At 41.7% G+C, this 13,153-nt stretch overlaps 1 long non-coding RNA gene across 1 annotated transcript; it reads left to right on the plus strand.

Annotated features, from left to right (window-relative positions):
• Positions 1-7,646: 7,646 nt before the first annotated feature.
• Positions 7,647-13,153, plus strand: LOC147655556 (uncharacterized). Its single transcript, XR_015288996.1, has 2 exons — positions 7,647-7,819; positions 9,796-13,153. It is a non-coding gene; the product is annotated as an uncharacterized LOC147655556 (long non-coding RNA).

Below are 13,153 nucleotides of genomic sequence, written 5' to 3' on the forward strand. Positions count from 1 at the left end.
TTAAACCAAAACAAAAAAGTTCCAGAGATCAGGAGAAGTGTTGACCTGTATGTGTGTGCAAGTCCCTTGCTTCCTGCCTTCATATTTTTTTTTTGGATTATAGGAGCAGCCTCCCCCTTTCTCCATTTATGCCCTTATCTTGTAAGTGGTGTCTAGTGGGGACACTTCATCTGTGGAAACACAGGTATCAGGAAGAGATAATACCCTGAGTTCATGTGGACAGAATTGCTTTAAGAGAATGTCTTACACCTAACTACTCTGGTGTGGTGTGAAGGATAGACAGAAATTTTCATAAAGTTTGAAGTTTGCTGAGCTTCATGGCTCAGCCATTCATAAGGAAATTGCTCAAGAGTTTCAGCAGGGGCATGAAGGGCATATGGGATCTCTTCTCTCATCAAGAAAGGGACAAAGGTTAGAAGCAAGAACCAGACATGACTCATATTCTTGTAGGTGAAGTGGAGAGGAATAACCAAAAAATCTGGGAGGAGCTGGTATTATAACACAGGCTTCTAAAAGTAGTTGTTAATCAGAGCTAATCTGTTTAAGGAAGTAAAAGGATGAAAATATCCTTGGGTTGTGGATGGAAAATGTCTGTTATCAAAGATGTAACTCTTTTTTTAGTTTAGCAATTCACACTTTCACCCCCACCCCTCACCCCCAACAAAATCCGTGGATCAAAGGAGCAGAAAGTTGTGGCTCAGCCTCATTGCTGCTGAGGCTTTGAAAAAGAGAGCGAGCTGTCAGGATGTAGCAGTGCACAACCACATCAAACAGCTGTGATGTTATTAACAGATCCCTTCTATCTAGGTTTCTAGGTGAGTATTTTCCAAGGTTTATCGAGGGTGGCACTGGGCACCAGCCTGTTTTGACCTGTTCCTAATTCATCTCCTAAGAAATTCCTCAGAAAGTATCTTGGCTGCTGCGTACAGGGGAGTTTGTGTAATTCCTTAAAGGGGAATGATGATATTGCTCCCACATAAATGCATCATTGTGGTAAGGAGGTGTAGTGGGTTTTAGGTAATCATTAACTTATGAAAAAAAGTTATTGTTGGAATGAAACAAACAGACTTGGTGGGGGTGGGTTGTTTGTGAGGTTTTTTTGCTGTTTTTGTCTCCTTCTCCCACCTCCACACCCCCCATGACTCAAAAGTCAAAAGTTCATATGGAGTAAAAGCTGTCTGTGTCTCAGTGAAAGGTTAGTGCTTCTGGAACTAAGTATCAATGCAATTTTATATGTAGGCACTACCTGTGATTACTATTTCAGATGGCTGAGGAGTAACTACTGCTATCTCTGACTCTCTATACTAAAGTTAATCTACAGGAGTCTAAACAGACCTGAAGGTGCAAGACAGTAACTGGGACACACCAATCAATTTAATAGAATCACAGGGGTGATTATTTGTGTTGCAATGAGTAACAGACTTTGTAAATGGATTATGTGTGTAATTCTAGCTCTGACTCTTGAGATTTGATGCTTGTGTGCTTTATTGCCAGCCTCTCTTCAAAATTCCTTACGGATACATGTTGGTAGCAAATTGTAGGTTGGCATACATAAATTACACCTAGAAAATTTCCTCAACCCTCACAGTCTCTGGGATAGCAAGAGCAAAGCCACTAGCTTGCAGTTCACCTATCTGAATTATAGAAGACTGAGCTGCCTACCAGGTGTCTGAGAATGAGACACCTGAGTGTAATGTAGCATGATCCTTAGGTATGGAATTAAAGAAGCTCTTGAAGGTTTTTTACCAGGTGTGTTAGTGTCTTCTTAGTGCCAGATATCCCTTTTCCAGTCAGTAACTGGGGACTTCTCCCTTCCAGTACTTGCAAGGGTCAATGTTTCCCGCACTGTTACCTCTGACGTTATCAGCAGATACACAGGGCATGGTTTAAGTTCTGTGCCATGACTAGAATAACCCTTCCAACTGAGAAATGGCACAGGAGAGATTTAATAAACCATTGCAAATAGCCCCTCTCCTCAGTTTTGTTCATTCTCTGTTACAGACTCAATGTAAACCAGATGAACAAGTTACCGTGTGGTTTTGGCATTTTGCTGGAAGAGTTGAATATGCAAGGTTTTTTATTGTAGTCTGGATTTCCTACTGTTTAAAAATGTGTTATATAAAGGCAGGGAGCTTAGAAAACATTTTACAGATGCGTTTAAGAGGGAACATTTCTCTTGAGAGTGTCTCTATCCTGCTCTCTCAAACAGTTCTCTAAATCAAGAAAACAAAAAGCTCACTTAAACCTTGATATGGCCCAATGAGTTGAATCCCAGTTTGTTAATGGCTCTTTCCCAAATGATGTGTTGTTTTCCTTGTCTCTGTCCTAAAATATGAAGGTCAAGACACTATATTCTTAGGATGTTTACAGAAATAAGTGTGGCTCCACATTATTCAATTAGGATGAAATGCACTATGGAGTATTAACAACATATTCCTTGTATTTTGGCAAGCAGCAAGTAGTAAGGTTTGCATTCAGATTTTTCTCAGATCAATGAGTTCTATTCTGTGCCATGTATGATGGAGCTAGATTATCCAGTCAAAATTGTAGAAGTTTTCTGAAGTCTTTGAGGCCTGAGAGTGAAACTCCTTACCAGGCAGATTTTAATCCACCACATTACCAACATGCTGCATTCATGATATGTGGGAGCTTTTGCTGGTTCTATGGTATAGTGGCCTCATTTGAAGATGACTGCAAAACTCATAGATTTAAATGGTAACAGGAGGGGCCATTAAGGCCACTGTGTAAACCCTTTCTCTGATATTGGTCCATGCTTTTCATGGCTCTCCATTATCTGAAATCTCCATCGTAAAAATGATGCAGAACACAGCTTTGCCAGTCCTTTGAGAAATCATTTATATATCATCTGTGAATGTGTTTAATTACCTTTCTAGCTAACTGATACTATCGACATCCACAAGCTCCTGTAGCAGCAAGTCACAGAAGCTCACTACCTTCTGCATAAGGAATAAACTTTCAGCTTTTTAAAGCTAGTTTCAAGACAGTTTCCTTGAGTGTCATCTAGTTCCTGCAGTATGGGATTTGGTGAACAATGGCTTGGCAGTCAGCATGGCCACCAGCTGTCAAATTATGTCATGATATTGATATTGCACTGTATGATATCCCCCAGCTTTTCTCTTTGCAAGTTGAAGAGTCCCAGTCTCTTACAATCTCTATTCTTTTTTGCAAAAAATAGTACAACAGCAATTGTACTGTTCTCTTAATCACATTAGTTACCCTTCTTTGTACTTTCATTAGTTTCACTGTGTCCTTCTTGAGATGCAGAGACCCAAGCCACACATCGTTTTCAGGATATAGGCTGACAAATTTTTGCTACAACATGGTAGTAAAATGTTCCTTTCTGTCTTGTTCCTGTTACCCTGGCTGATGATGCCCAACATGTTGTTCTCCTTCTCTCTGATGAGAAGTTGCTGAGTTGGAACTTGAGAGCTGTCAGTGATCACCCCAAGATCTCTCTTTTCGGTTGTAACTGCCTTTTCAAAACTTCACATCCTTACATCAGGTAAGCTATTTTTCTTTAGGTGTATTTCCTTGCTTTACTTGTCACCAAATCTGACCTGCCATCTTTCTGTCTGCTCAGCTCTCCCGAGCTGATACAGTTCAGAAAGGCATGTGGGTCAGTCTGTAAACCTGAGAAACTGCAGATGAAGTGTGTAGATAAAGGAATTGCAAAATGTTAGTTCTGAGCCTTGACAACCACGCCAATTGAGCCTGTGCATCAGCTGTGCTTGAGAAACACGGATGGTTGGGTACCACACCTGGGTTTGTCACAGAGGTCAAGCATAAATAACCCTGTCCAGTAGACAGGGAGAGCTGGGATCCAGAACCAAGAAGTACAGGAGGTCCCCAGCCACATCTAGCTGCCAGCCCTAATATTAACTGGCTTCATAATGTACCTTCTGGAAATTAAAATTATTTTTAAAATAATTGACCTAAATGCACTTGCAGTAAATCTGCAAATCCACCTGCTTCTTAAGCTTGGGCTGTTATGGCTGCACCATTGATTTCAGAGCTAGGGGTAAACTAATGAGGTAAATTACACAGTTGGTCTTGTGTGACTGCAGGGACCACCCTAACACAGCAGCCAGCTTTCTTACTTTCCCTAGTGTCTATACAATAGCAGAGCTGAAAGTCTGGCTTTGGTATCTCTGCATTGCACACAGTCTGCAGTGTGATGCTGCGTGTATTAATGAGTCCTCAGAAAGCTGATTGTGATTGGGATAAATCAAACAAAATCTTGGTATTTCAAATATGTTAGAAAACATTTACTGTTTAAGAAAAATGTTTGTTTGATATTGTGGACCAATATTGGGGGATTTTGGATATGTACATGATGTCTCTACACATTCTAAAGCCAGGTGCTACAATGTGCTAGTGTATGAGATTTGCTTTAAATTGTGTCTTAATAAATAGCAGGTGATTAGGCAAGACATGTGATATATAAAAAAGAATCCAGCTTTTGTTTGTAGCTGCTGTAATGCTGAGAATCACAGGCTTGGCCTGTGGATAGAAGAACATACAGACACCAGACTCAGATTTGCATTGCCAAAACCTAAAACCAGTATCACAGCACATAAAGAGCTCATTTCTTTAAAGGCATGTTGAAATCCCCAGTTGCAAACTCCCTTTCTAAATCAAGCTTTAGAGGGCAACCTAGGAACCACAGGGCAGTGAGTCTGACTCCCAGCAGCAACAAGATGATAGAGCTGACTGTAAGGCCTATGAGCACTGGACAGGTAGATACAAACACAGCCTGTGGGAAGCAGCATTTTAAAGGGCAACCCTACCAGTGTATCCTCCTGGGTCCTATTGCAACCTCCTGGTGGCGGTGCCACTAACTGTGTCAATAAGTTGAGCCCAAGAGGGGGTTGTACATGGATTTTCAAACAGCATGAGGCAAGGGTTCACACCAGAGCTTAGTAAAAAAACTAAGTTGCTGTGGGACTAGAGCAAAGACTTGGTAATCTCTCTTTTTTTTAATGGACAGAAAGCTGTTTAGAGGATGAGATGCTCTCCATTCAAATTTCAGATGCATTGAAAATGAAGTAGAGTCTAGTCCAAGGCCACAGTGAAAATTCACGTTAGTTTCCTTGTGAGACAAAATGCTTAATGAATGTTGTGTAGAACAAGCTTTTGTGTGAACAACCACTGTGTGCAATGTCATCAATGGTGAGTCTGTGCCTGTTCCTTCCAGGACTTTAAGGGCATATGTAGTCAGAAGGAAATTGATGGCCCATGGACACACAGAAGCCAAGCACATACAAGGAATGGGTTTAGGCTTTTGGACCCTCACAGCTGATGGTGATCATGCCACCCAGCCCATCTGTGAAACAGAAGGATGAGACACTGTGACTGAGATATCACTTAGAAAGATGTAAGGAGAACACAATTTCCTTTCCTGTCTTTTATTTCTCCTTCCACTCTATCCTAAAAGAAATCCCTTCCTGACCATTATTCAGACTCTCATTCCTCCAAATAGCATTAATACAAATATTTCTGAGGCAGGAAAAGGTGTGTATGAAACTTCAGCCTTGAGGAAAGATGTTACTTGCAAGCGGAAATTATTTTGCATTGGAAATATTTGTTCAGCCTTAATGGTATTCACGGATCCCACGAAACAAAGCAGGGAGAAAGAGCGAAGCTGAGTGAATCCAATGCAAGTTTTGCCTGTAGGGTTTTTTTTTTTTCCTCTTTTATTCAGAGTTGAATTCGATCCATTTTCTTTTATTTGCTGTAGAATAACAATGATCCTCTGCTCCCCCAACAGTAAACATTGCAGCCTGTGAACATCAGGGTTCAGCAAGCAAACTTTGAAAAATCCCTTTGCAGGGTAAATGTCAGGCAGTTGTTCAATTAATTATTTTTTAAAGTGAATTCACATGCAGCAGTGACCTTTAGCTGTGCTCCACACACACTGCTGCTTTTTATGATATCATTTGATGTTTCATGTCTTGGGCTAATATGAGGGCCTGGTGGTCTGCACAGCAGCAGAAGAGATGCCTGAAATCCTGGGGAGAGGGGAGAGATTATTCCTTTATCGGGGGATCAGTGAAAGCCCCAAAATTCAGAGGGAAATCTACACTCCCTCTCCACCTGAGACATGCTGGGACCACCTTGGTCTTGGTCAGAGTTACCTGAGCTTGGGGAGGGGGTGAAGTGAATGATCCCAGGTGTTCTTGCCCCTTTCTCACTGGTGGTATCTTCTGTCACCAACAAATGATTCACAGCTGGGACTCATACGCTGAAAGAGACAAAAAGCTGATGGGATTTGGAGTCCTGTAAATGAGACTGGGCTGTCTTGACCTCTCCATCTGGCACGGTTTGTTGTCTCACCTGGTGTCACTTCAACATTCGAATGAGAAAATAACAATTCCTCTTCGCAGGTGGACTGAGAATGGCTTTCTTGACAGAAGGCATACATGAGTATCCCAAGGGAACAAGCAACCAGCTGGGAGTGAGTGCTTTGGTTTTGCAAGTTTTCTCACAAAGGTCTGGGTTTGCCAGTCCTGAGAAAATGTACCCAGAAGCAATAAGAACATTCACCTGAAAAAAGAAATCTGCTTGAATGAAATTAACGGGAAATACCAGTGATGGGGTCTAAAGTAATTCCAGAGAGGTTTAGGGCTCTTGCTAGCTCTGCAAGAAAATAATCAATCATCCTTACCTTTCACTACAGCTGCTCTCCTGAAACCAGAAGCTTAAAGAAAATCATACCTCACTGGAAATAAAAAAAAAAAATTTTTTTTAAACTCCTGAAGCTACTTCAGCAGGTGATCACATTAAAAACATTTTGATATCCTCTCATAGATGCATGGAAGATCACCAGCCATGGTGAGAAAGAGAGAGAATGATGATAGGAACCTGGAGTGAGGTTTTATATCAAACCACTTCTGTTTGTCTTTCCTGCTTTGCTCTCCATCATTCTCATGCTCTATATTGTTTATATTATGGACACAGATCCTGGTACTTACTGTGCAAGCTAAAAACAGAGTAAGGACATCCCGATGCATATATGCCCTTTGATCACATTTAGCCCTAATGCTCAGCTGTTCCTTGCTTGTGGCATGTATATTCTGATATTCCTTAATCCACTTAAAAAACTCTAACCAAAACAGTGTAAATATTCAAAATGTAATTGCCCTATTTCTTGCCATTTATACTGAAGAGAAAAGGGAAAACAAAATGCTAGTGAAAAAAAGCAAAACTTGCAGAAGAGTAGAAAAAGGTCTTCCTGTTGATGATGAGCTAGACATTGTATATATGCATATGTATGTTGAAGATACACTAAGTCTATTTGTGATTTTTGAAGAATCCTCAGTATAGATTTGTTCAATGTTCACTTATAATTTATTCTAAGACTGAGGTAATTGAATTCAGATTCAGATTTGCTGTTGTGTTTAATGACATGCTAAAAGGGCAATTTTTTCATTTTTATGAAAAAATAGTGCCTGAATTTGTGTGTGATAGCTCAGGACTTGGGTTTGCCCTCCTGTGAAGAACAGACCTATATATATTAGTGACATGATTCTGGCTCCCAAGTTAGGTTCTCTAGTAAAACTACTGCTGGTTTTCTACAGGTGAGTATCATGAAGGTACTAGAGGGCAGCTGTGAGTGGGTGGGAACTAAGGGCCTCAAAGCAGATGTCTGTGAGAAAACTTCCACCTTGTGTGTGCAGTCCTTTCTGACTTACTGAGCCTGATGACAGCATTCCCTCTTCCACTGCTTTTGTGGTCGTGCAACATCATCAAGAGGTCAAAGTAACTGTTTTACCAGCTATTAAGGATGATAGTGGAAAAGGTTCGTGGCCAATACTTCTTTAGAATATTATTTAATTGAAGAGTATCTCTTGCAGTAAGAGATACTTAGTATGCAGAGCATCAGTGTCTGGGTCCATTTCCTTTCATTAGCCTTCCTGGAAGCACTTTCCATGACTAATGTGACCCTTTCATACAGAGTGGGGTCATGCAGTGTGTACTCCCTGGCAGCACCTGGTTTCTGAAGCAGTGCCACAGCAGCTGCTGCCAGCAGGATGAAGGGAGGCTGAGGAGGCGAGGCTGAAGGAATAGGGGCTCATCTCCCCAGGAGCCTGGCAAAAGTGGGGAAAAAAATCAGCTCATAGGAAACAACAGCAAGCTGACTAGCTTAGGGAAAATGTCCAGTTTATATCCATCTTTGTGGAAATAAGGCCCATTTTCTAGAAGGTTGTACCGAGAGGAAGAGAAAAACCTCTCCACTTCAAAGGCAAGATCTGGCTCCCCCCATGCCATCCCTGCAGACCTGTTCCTCTGAGTATCTGACTGATGAAGTGTGCTAGCAAGAAAAAACAAACTCCTATTGTATGCCACAAATTTAGCCTGGAGATCAATACAATACCTTGATTTTCTGTGCTCTCAATGTGACATTCAGAACCTACACTGCCTCCGGAAGAGTGTGCAGACCCTGAGCTAGAGCTCCAGTGCATATTTTCCTGGTGTTTTTGTAGAGCCTCAAACACACAGTACGGTGTCTCCACAGCCTGAACTTTCTCCTGAATTTGACTGGTCCTTGGTCTCCCTTCAGAAATGCCATTAAAGCAATTCATTTAAATACATTTTTACATACAAATTCATTTAAATTACCATTCTCCCTTTTTGTTTATTGAAGGTCTCAGAAAAGCATGTCTCTGCTATTGATACATAGGCTTGAAAGGCAAAGGTCTTGTCTCAGAGTTACTGCTCTTGGGTGCTACAGGTACAGTGCTGAAGTTCTGCCTTTCACAGAAGTTTTTCAGTCAGTGCCAATAATAGCACTTTTCTTCAGGTCAGAACACACTTTAAAATTAAAATTCAGCCTCATTAGTTGGTCACCGGGGCTGTGCTTGTGCACAATGACTAACTACTGATGTGGGTATGGAAAAAAAAAGCCTCTGTACAGATTAAAGCTGTTGTAGAGCAAAAACTCTGAATGTCTAACACAGAGATTTCCTTGTCCTGTGGTGTTTTTCTTAAAAACCATCTTCAGCAAAAAGGGTCTGAGAACACCCACTCAGTCTGGAAGCAGGGAGGTATATAGGTCTAGGTTAACCATGCAGACTTGGAGAAGACCGACAAGAAGCCAGATATGACATCATGATAAACTGAATGTAACAAGGGTTTCCAGTGGTATTAATATTAGATGATAATGTTGGGGCGCAGCTGGTAATTAGACAGGAGAGCTGCCAAGGCCAGTCATTAGCAATGTTGATCTACTTACTTGAAAACCAGACAAAAGGTACTGCAGATGTTTCTCTGTCACTTTTGTTTTGGCTGTAAGGGACATGAAAGCTCATTGCAGGTAAAAAGTTCACCTTCCTGCATAACAGTCTTGGATTGTTTGAGTTGCCACAGGATGTTCTTATTTCTTACTTACTGTGTTTGGCCCAGAACTGTAAATCATAAACACCAGCCTGTGTAATTCTGACTTTTATTACATTAATGTATTTTAAGAGCAGGAAATCTATAGACTCTTGGCTCAGTGCACGAGAAACAGAGCACGGTGGGTACTCTGTGGTCAGGAATGTTCTCAGAAATATGCCTCTCGCTGAAAAGGTGACCTCAAGATAATCTTTGCTTGGCTTCTGGGCTGGGGAAGGAAGGACATCTCAACCTCTCAGCACAGGTGTGAGCTGGGAATGGGTTCTGGGTGGAGGAGGAATTTTTTCCCTAAGCATAAGGAGGGAGGAGGGGAAGGGTGGAAAAAAATTATGTTAACTTCAGTGCTGAGACCAGCTTGTGGATGCAATATTCTCTTTGCAGAGGGTCATTGCAATACTCATCACTGTACAACATCAGCAGCGTAGCTGAGATACCAGTGGAAGGCTCCCGATTCCGAACCCTGGTGCCTTCTCTGCTGAGCCCTGGAAGCAGCTTAAGCTCTACCTGCAACCTCTTCAGGAAAAAAAATAAATCCTCAACATGTACACATTGGCAGCTGCACTGAAGTGTTTCCTCAGTCTCTTTCTAGGCATTAAGCCATTTTAAATAAACCTCGTGTGTTTTGGGACGTTCCCCTCCAGCCCCACTGAGTGTCCATTATGCCACAGCATGCAGAAGTGATGTTGTCAGAGACTGGAAAAGGTGATCTGTTTTGAGACATCCTGGGAATGAATGGCAGGAGGTGGGTCAGGCCTTGCCCTGCCCCAGAGCCCCCACCCCCAGACTGTCTGTCAACCATGGCACACTGGAGACAGCCCCAGTGTCACCTATCCAAGTCCCCAAGAGGCTGAGAGACAAGAAATCCCTCCTGGGGAGAAGGCCCAGGATGGGCCAAGGCTTTAAGAAGCCTGACCACAAGGCAAGCACACTGCCCCTCAACCCTACCTTCATCTTGGAGTTTTACATCTTTGTGACCCAGGAGTTGGTACCTATGTGTCTGGTATTTTATATCTTTCCTGTCATTCTCTTTTTCTCCCTTTCTTCTTTTAGGGAACATAGCATCAAATTCTATTCTTAGGGAACATAGCATCAAATTCTCTTCTTAGGGAACATAGCATCAAATGGCTTTAAAGGTTTTCTATGTTCAATGGGCTAAATCTATGCTGTGATAAATGATGTTATGTTGTATTTAGTCTTTTGCCAATGTTCATTAAGTTTGTATCGTTTGCCATAAAAAAAGAATGTTTGTGCTTTTACCTCTTGAGAACATTTGGTTGGAATTTTCTCCTTTGCCTCTACCCAGAGCAAAAGAACCTTGGTTTAGGCCTAGGTTTGAGTGATCGACGTGTAGCATGTGCAGCAGAAAAATCCTCAGACTTGTGGCTGGCTACCACCAGAATCCATATTATAAGTGCAGGTGAACTCACTTGTGATCGTGATCTTCTCCCTGAGCATGTAATTTTCCACTCCGCTTTTGCAAAGCTGTTTTAGTATGGGGAGAGGGAAATCGGAGAAACCAGATTGCTAAGCACTTGGTCTGCAGGGCCAGGACTGCACTATCCATTTAGGGTGGCCTCTGGGCCAGACTTTATACTGCTGTGCCTTGAGAAAAAATTCCTCCCCGTGTGAACAGTCTAGCCTGAGAGAGCCTTGTCAGTGGTGTTCAGCGGGCTGTGTTATACCTGTGAAGTTGCTGGTGAATACAAATATTTGCAGGAGAGAGGTTCAACAAGCATCCGTATTTTCAAAGGCATAAAATGTGGATTGCTCCTTTATTTTATTGCTTCTGAATATCTGACCCTGAATATACTGCTCTCCTTCAACTGTGAAAATGTGCTGGAGAGTCTTGAACATAAGAGCCATGTTACAGCTCTTGATCCTTCTCATCCCTGAGTTCCCTGCCTGCTCAGGAATGCCTCAGGTAAGTAGTGCTGAGCTGCTGGGGCAATTATATCACTGGGATACCTTTTAACCTTTCTTTTAGCTATCATACACTGGGAGAATTACACTAAACCAGGTCATAATAGAAATGTTGTGAAATGGAAGTCGAGATAAGAGAGATGTGCTTCAGTAAAAGTGAAAGTGGAGAGGGAGTGATGCGAGGGGGAGATTTGAACCACATCTCCAGGTTCAGCCTCTGAAGAGGAGAGGTAGTGGAAGCTAATGCAGTGAAATGAGCTGTAACAAAGCCACACCAGGAGTTATTCAGCTGTTCACAAGAATTTTAGAAGAACTGTAATTGGGAAATGATGTGAATATCAAACAAAATGTCACTTGACTGGAAGCCTTGAAAAGAGGGGGAAAGAAAAGAAAACGAAGAAAAACCTGCATTACATGTCACCCTCTTAGACACACTCCAAAAGAGTTCCCTGCTCTCCACTCAGACCTTTTGGCATGCTATTGTGTAGCATTGTGTATTTCTGTGTGGGGTGCTTCTCCTTGAAAGAAATTAAAATGATGGAAAAGCTGGCATGTCACATTAAATAACATCACATGTTTTTCTATTGGGGAGGAAAAAAAAGGAAGAAGTACTATTCTGAGTTCCAAGAAAATAACTACTGAGGAAATGAGTGCAGCAACCAGCTCGGATCCTGTCCCTGGAAAACAGCAGCCATGCCAGCGCAGGCAAACCTGCTCTGTATCCTGGCAGGGTTCAGAAGTAGGCTTGAATTTCTTCTGCATGATGTTTGCTGCTGACTTGCAGACCAGATTGCCCACATCTCTGCTCTCTCCCAGCTGCCCATAGTGATTTTCAGATTCTAATGTTAGAGGGTTTTTTCCTAAAATTTGAAATGTGTGTAAAAATATCAGGATTGTTGACCACCATTTTTGCTCTTCTTAACTAATATGCACTTTTTCCTGCTAAATTCCCTGTCTATCATTCTTCTGTGGGAATAAGTCATCTTGAAAGCACTTTGGCCTTGTCTTCTTCGTCATCATTATCTTTACAGGCAAAGAGCAGCACTGGGATGGGTCCTCTGGACCCCTTGATGTTCTCCTCAGCACTAGCAGAAAAAACTGTCCTTTGGATGACCTGCAGCTCCTCTCTCTTTAATTTAGTGTGAGATTTTGTCTGGAAACACCAGGTTTCTGCTGCATGTAGAAACATAAGGACCCTGTGGGCCATCGAGCCCACTGCATGCCTGGTGAGAGGAGAAGGATTAGGACAAAATTTCCTTTGAGGTTTACCCAAGTGAAAAAATCCTCTTTTCTCCTGAAAGGAGAAGATGACAGCTCTGTGGAGAAGTTACCAACCAAGAAGACAAGAAGAGCACTCTGATTTTGATTGGACAGGATTTCTCAGCGGCCTCATGGTGCTCCTTCTCATCCCAAATCTTCTGCAACCAGGAGCTTTAAAAAGAGGTTAATATGGGTTTTGCATGCTTTATTTGGAAGGGGCTATATGGAGGAAAAGGAGTGATACAAGGCACTGCAGTAAGACAGCTGTCCAATAATAGATACAGTATAATATTATGCACATAATATTATGTACATTAAATGCATTAGTAATGGATACTGCCTTTTTACTAATGTTGTTATGCATCTCTCATGATTTGATATAAAACCCTTCAGGCAAATATTCTTAAGGGCATGATGAAACAGATATGTTGATTTATATCTGTAAAATGCAGTGATCTTGATGGAAATTTCCCAACTTGATTTTTTAAAATAATGCTTCATGTACAGTAAGCATAAGAAAAAACCTGCCTTGGAGCATTACAGGAAAACAACAAAACAC

Source organism: Cyanistes caeruleus, chromosome 1, assembly GCF_971803275.1.
Source record: "Cyanistes caeruleus chromosome 1, bCyaCae1.hap1.1, whole genome shotgun sequence".
NCBI lineage: Eukaryota > Metazoa > Chordata > Aves > Passeriformes > Paridae > Cyanistes > Cyanistes caeruleus.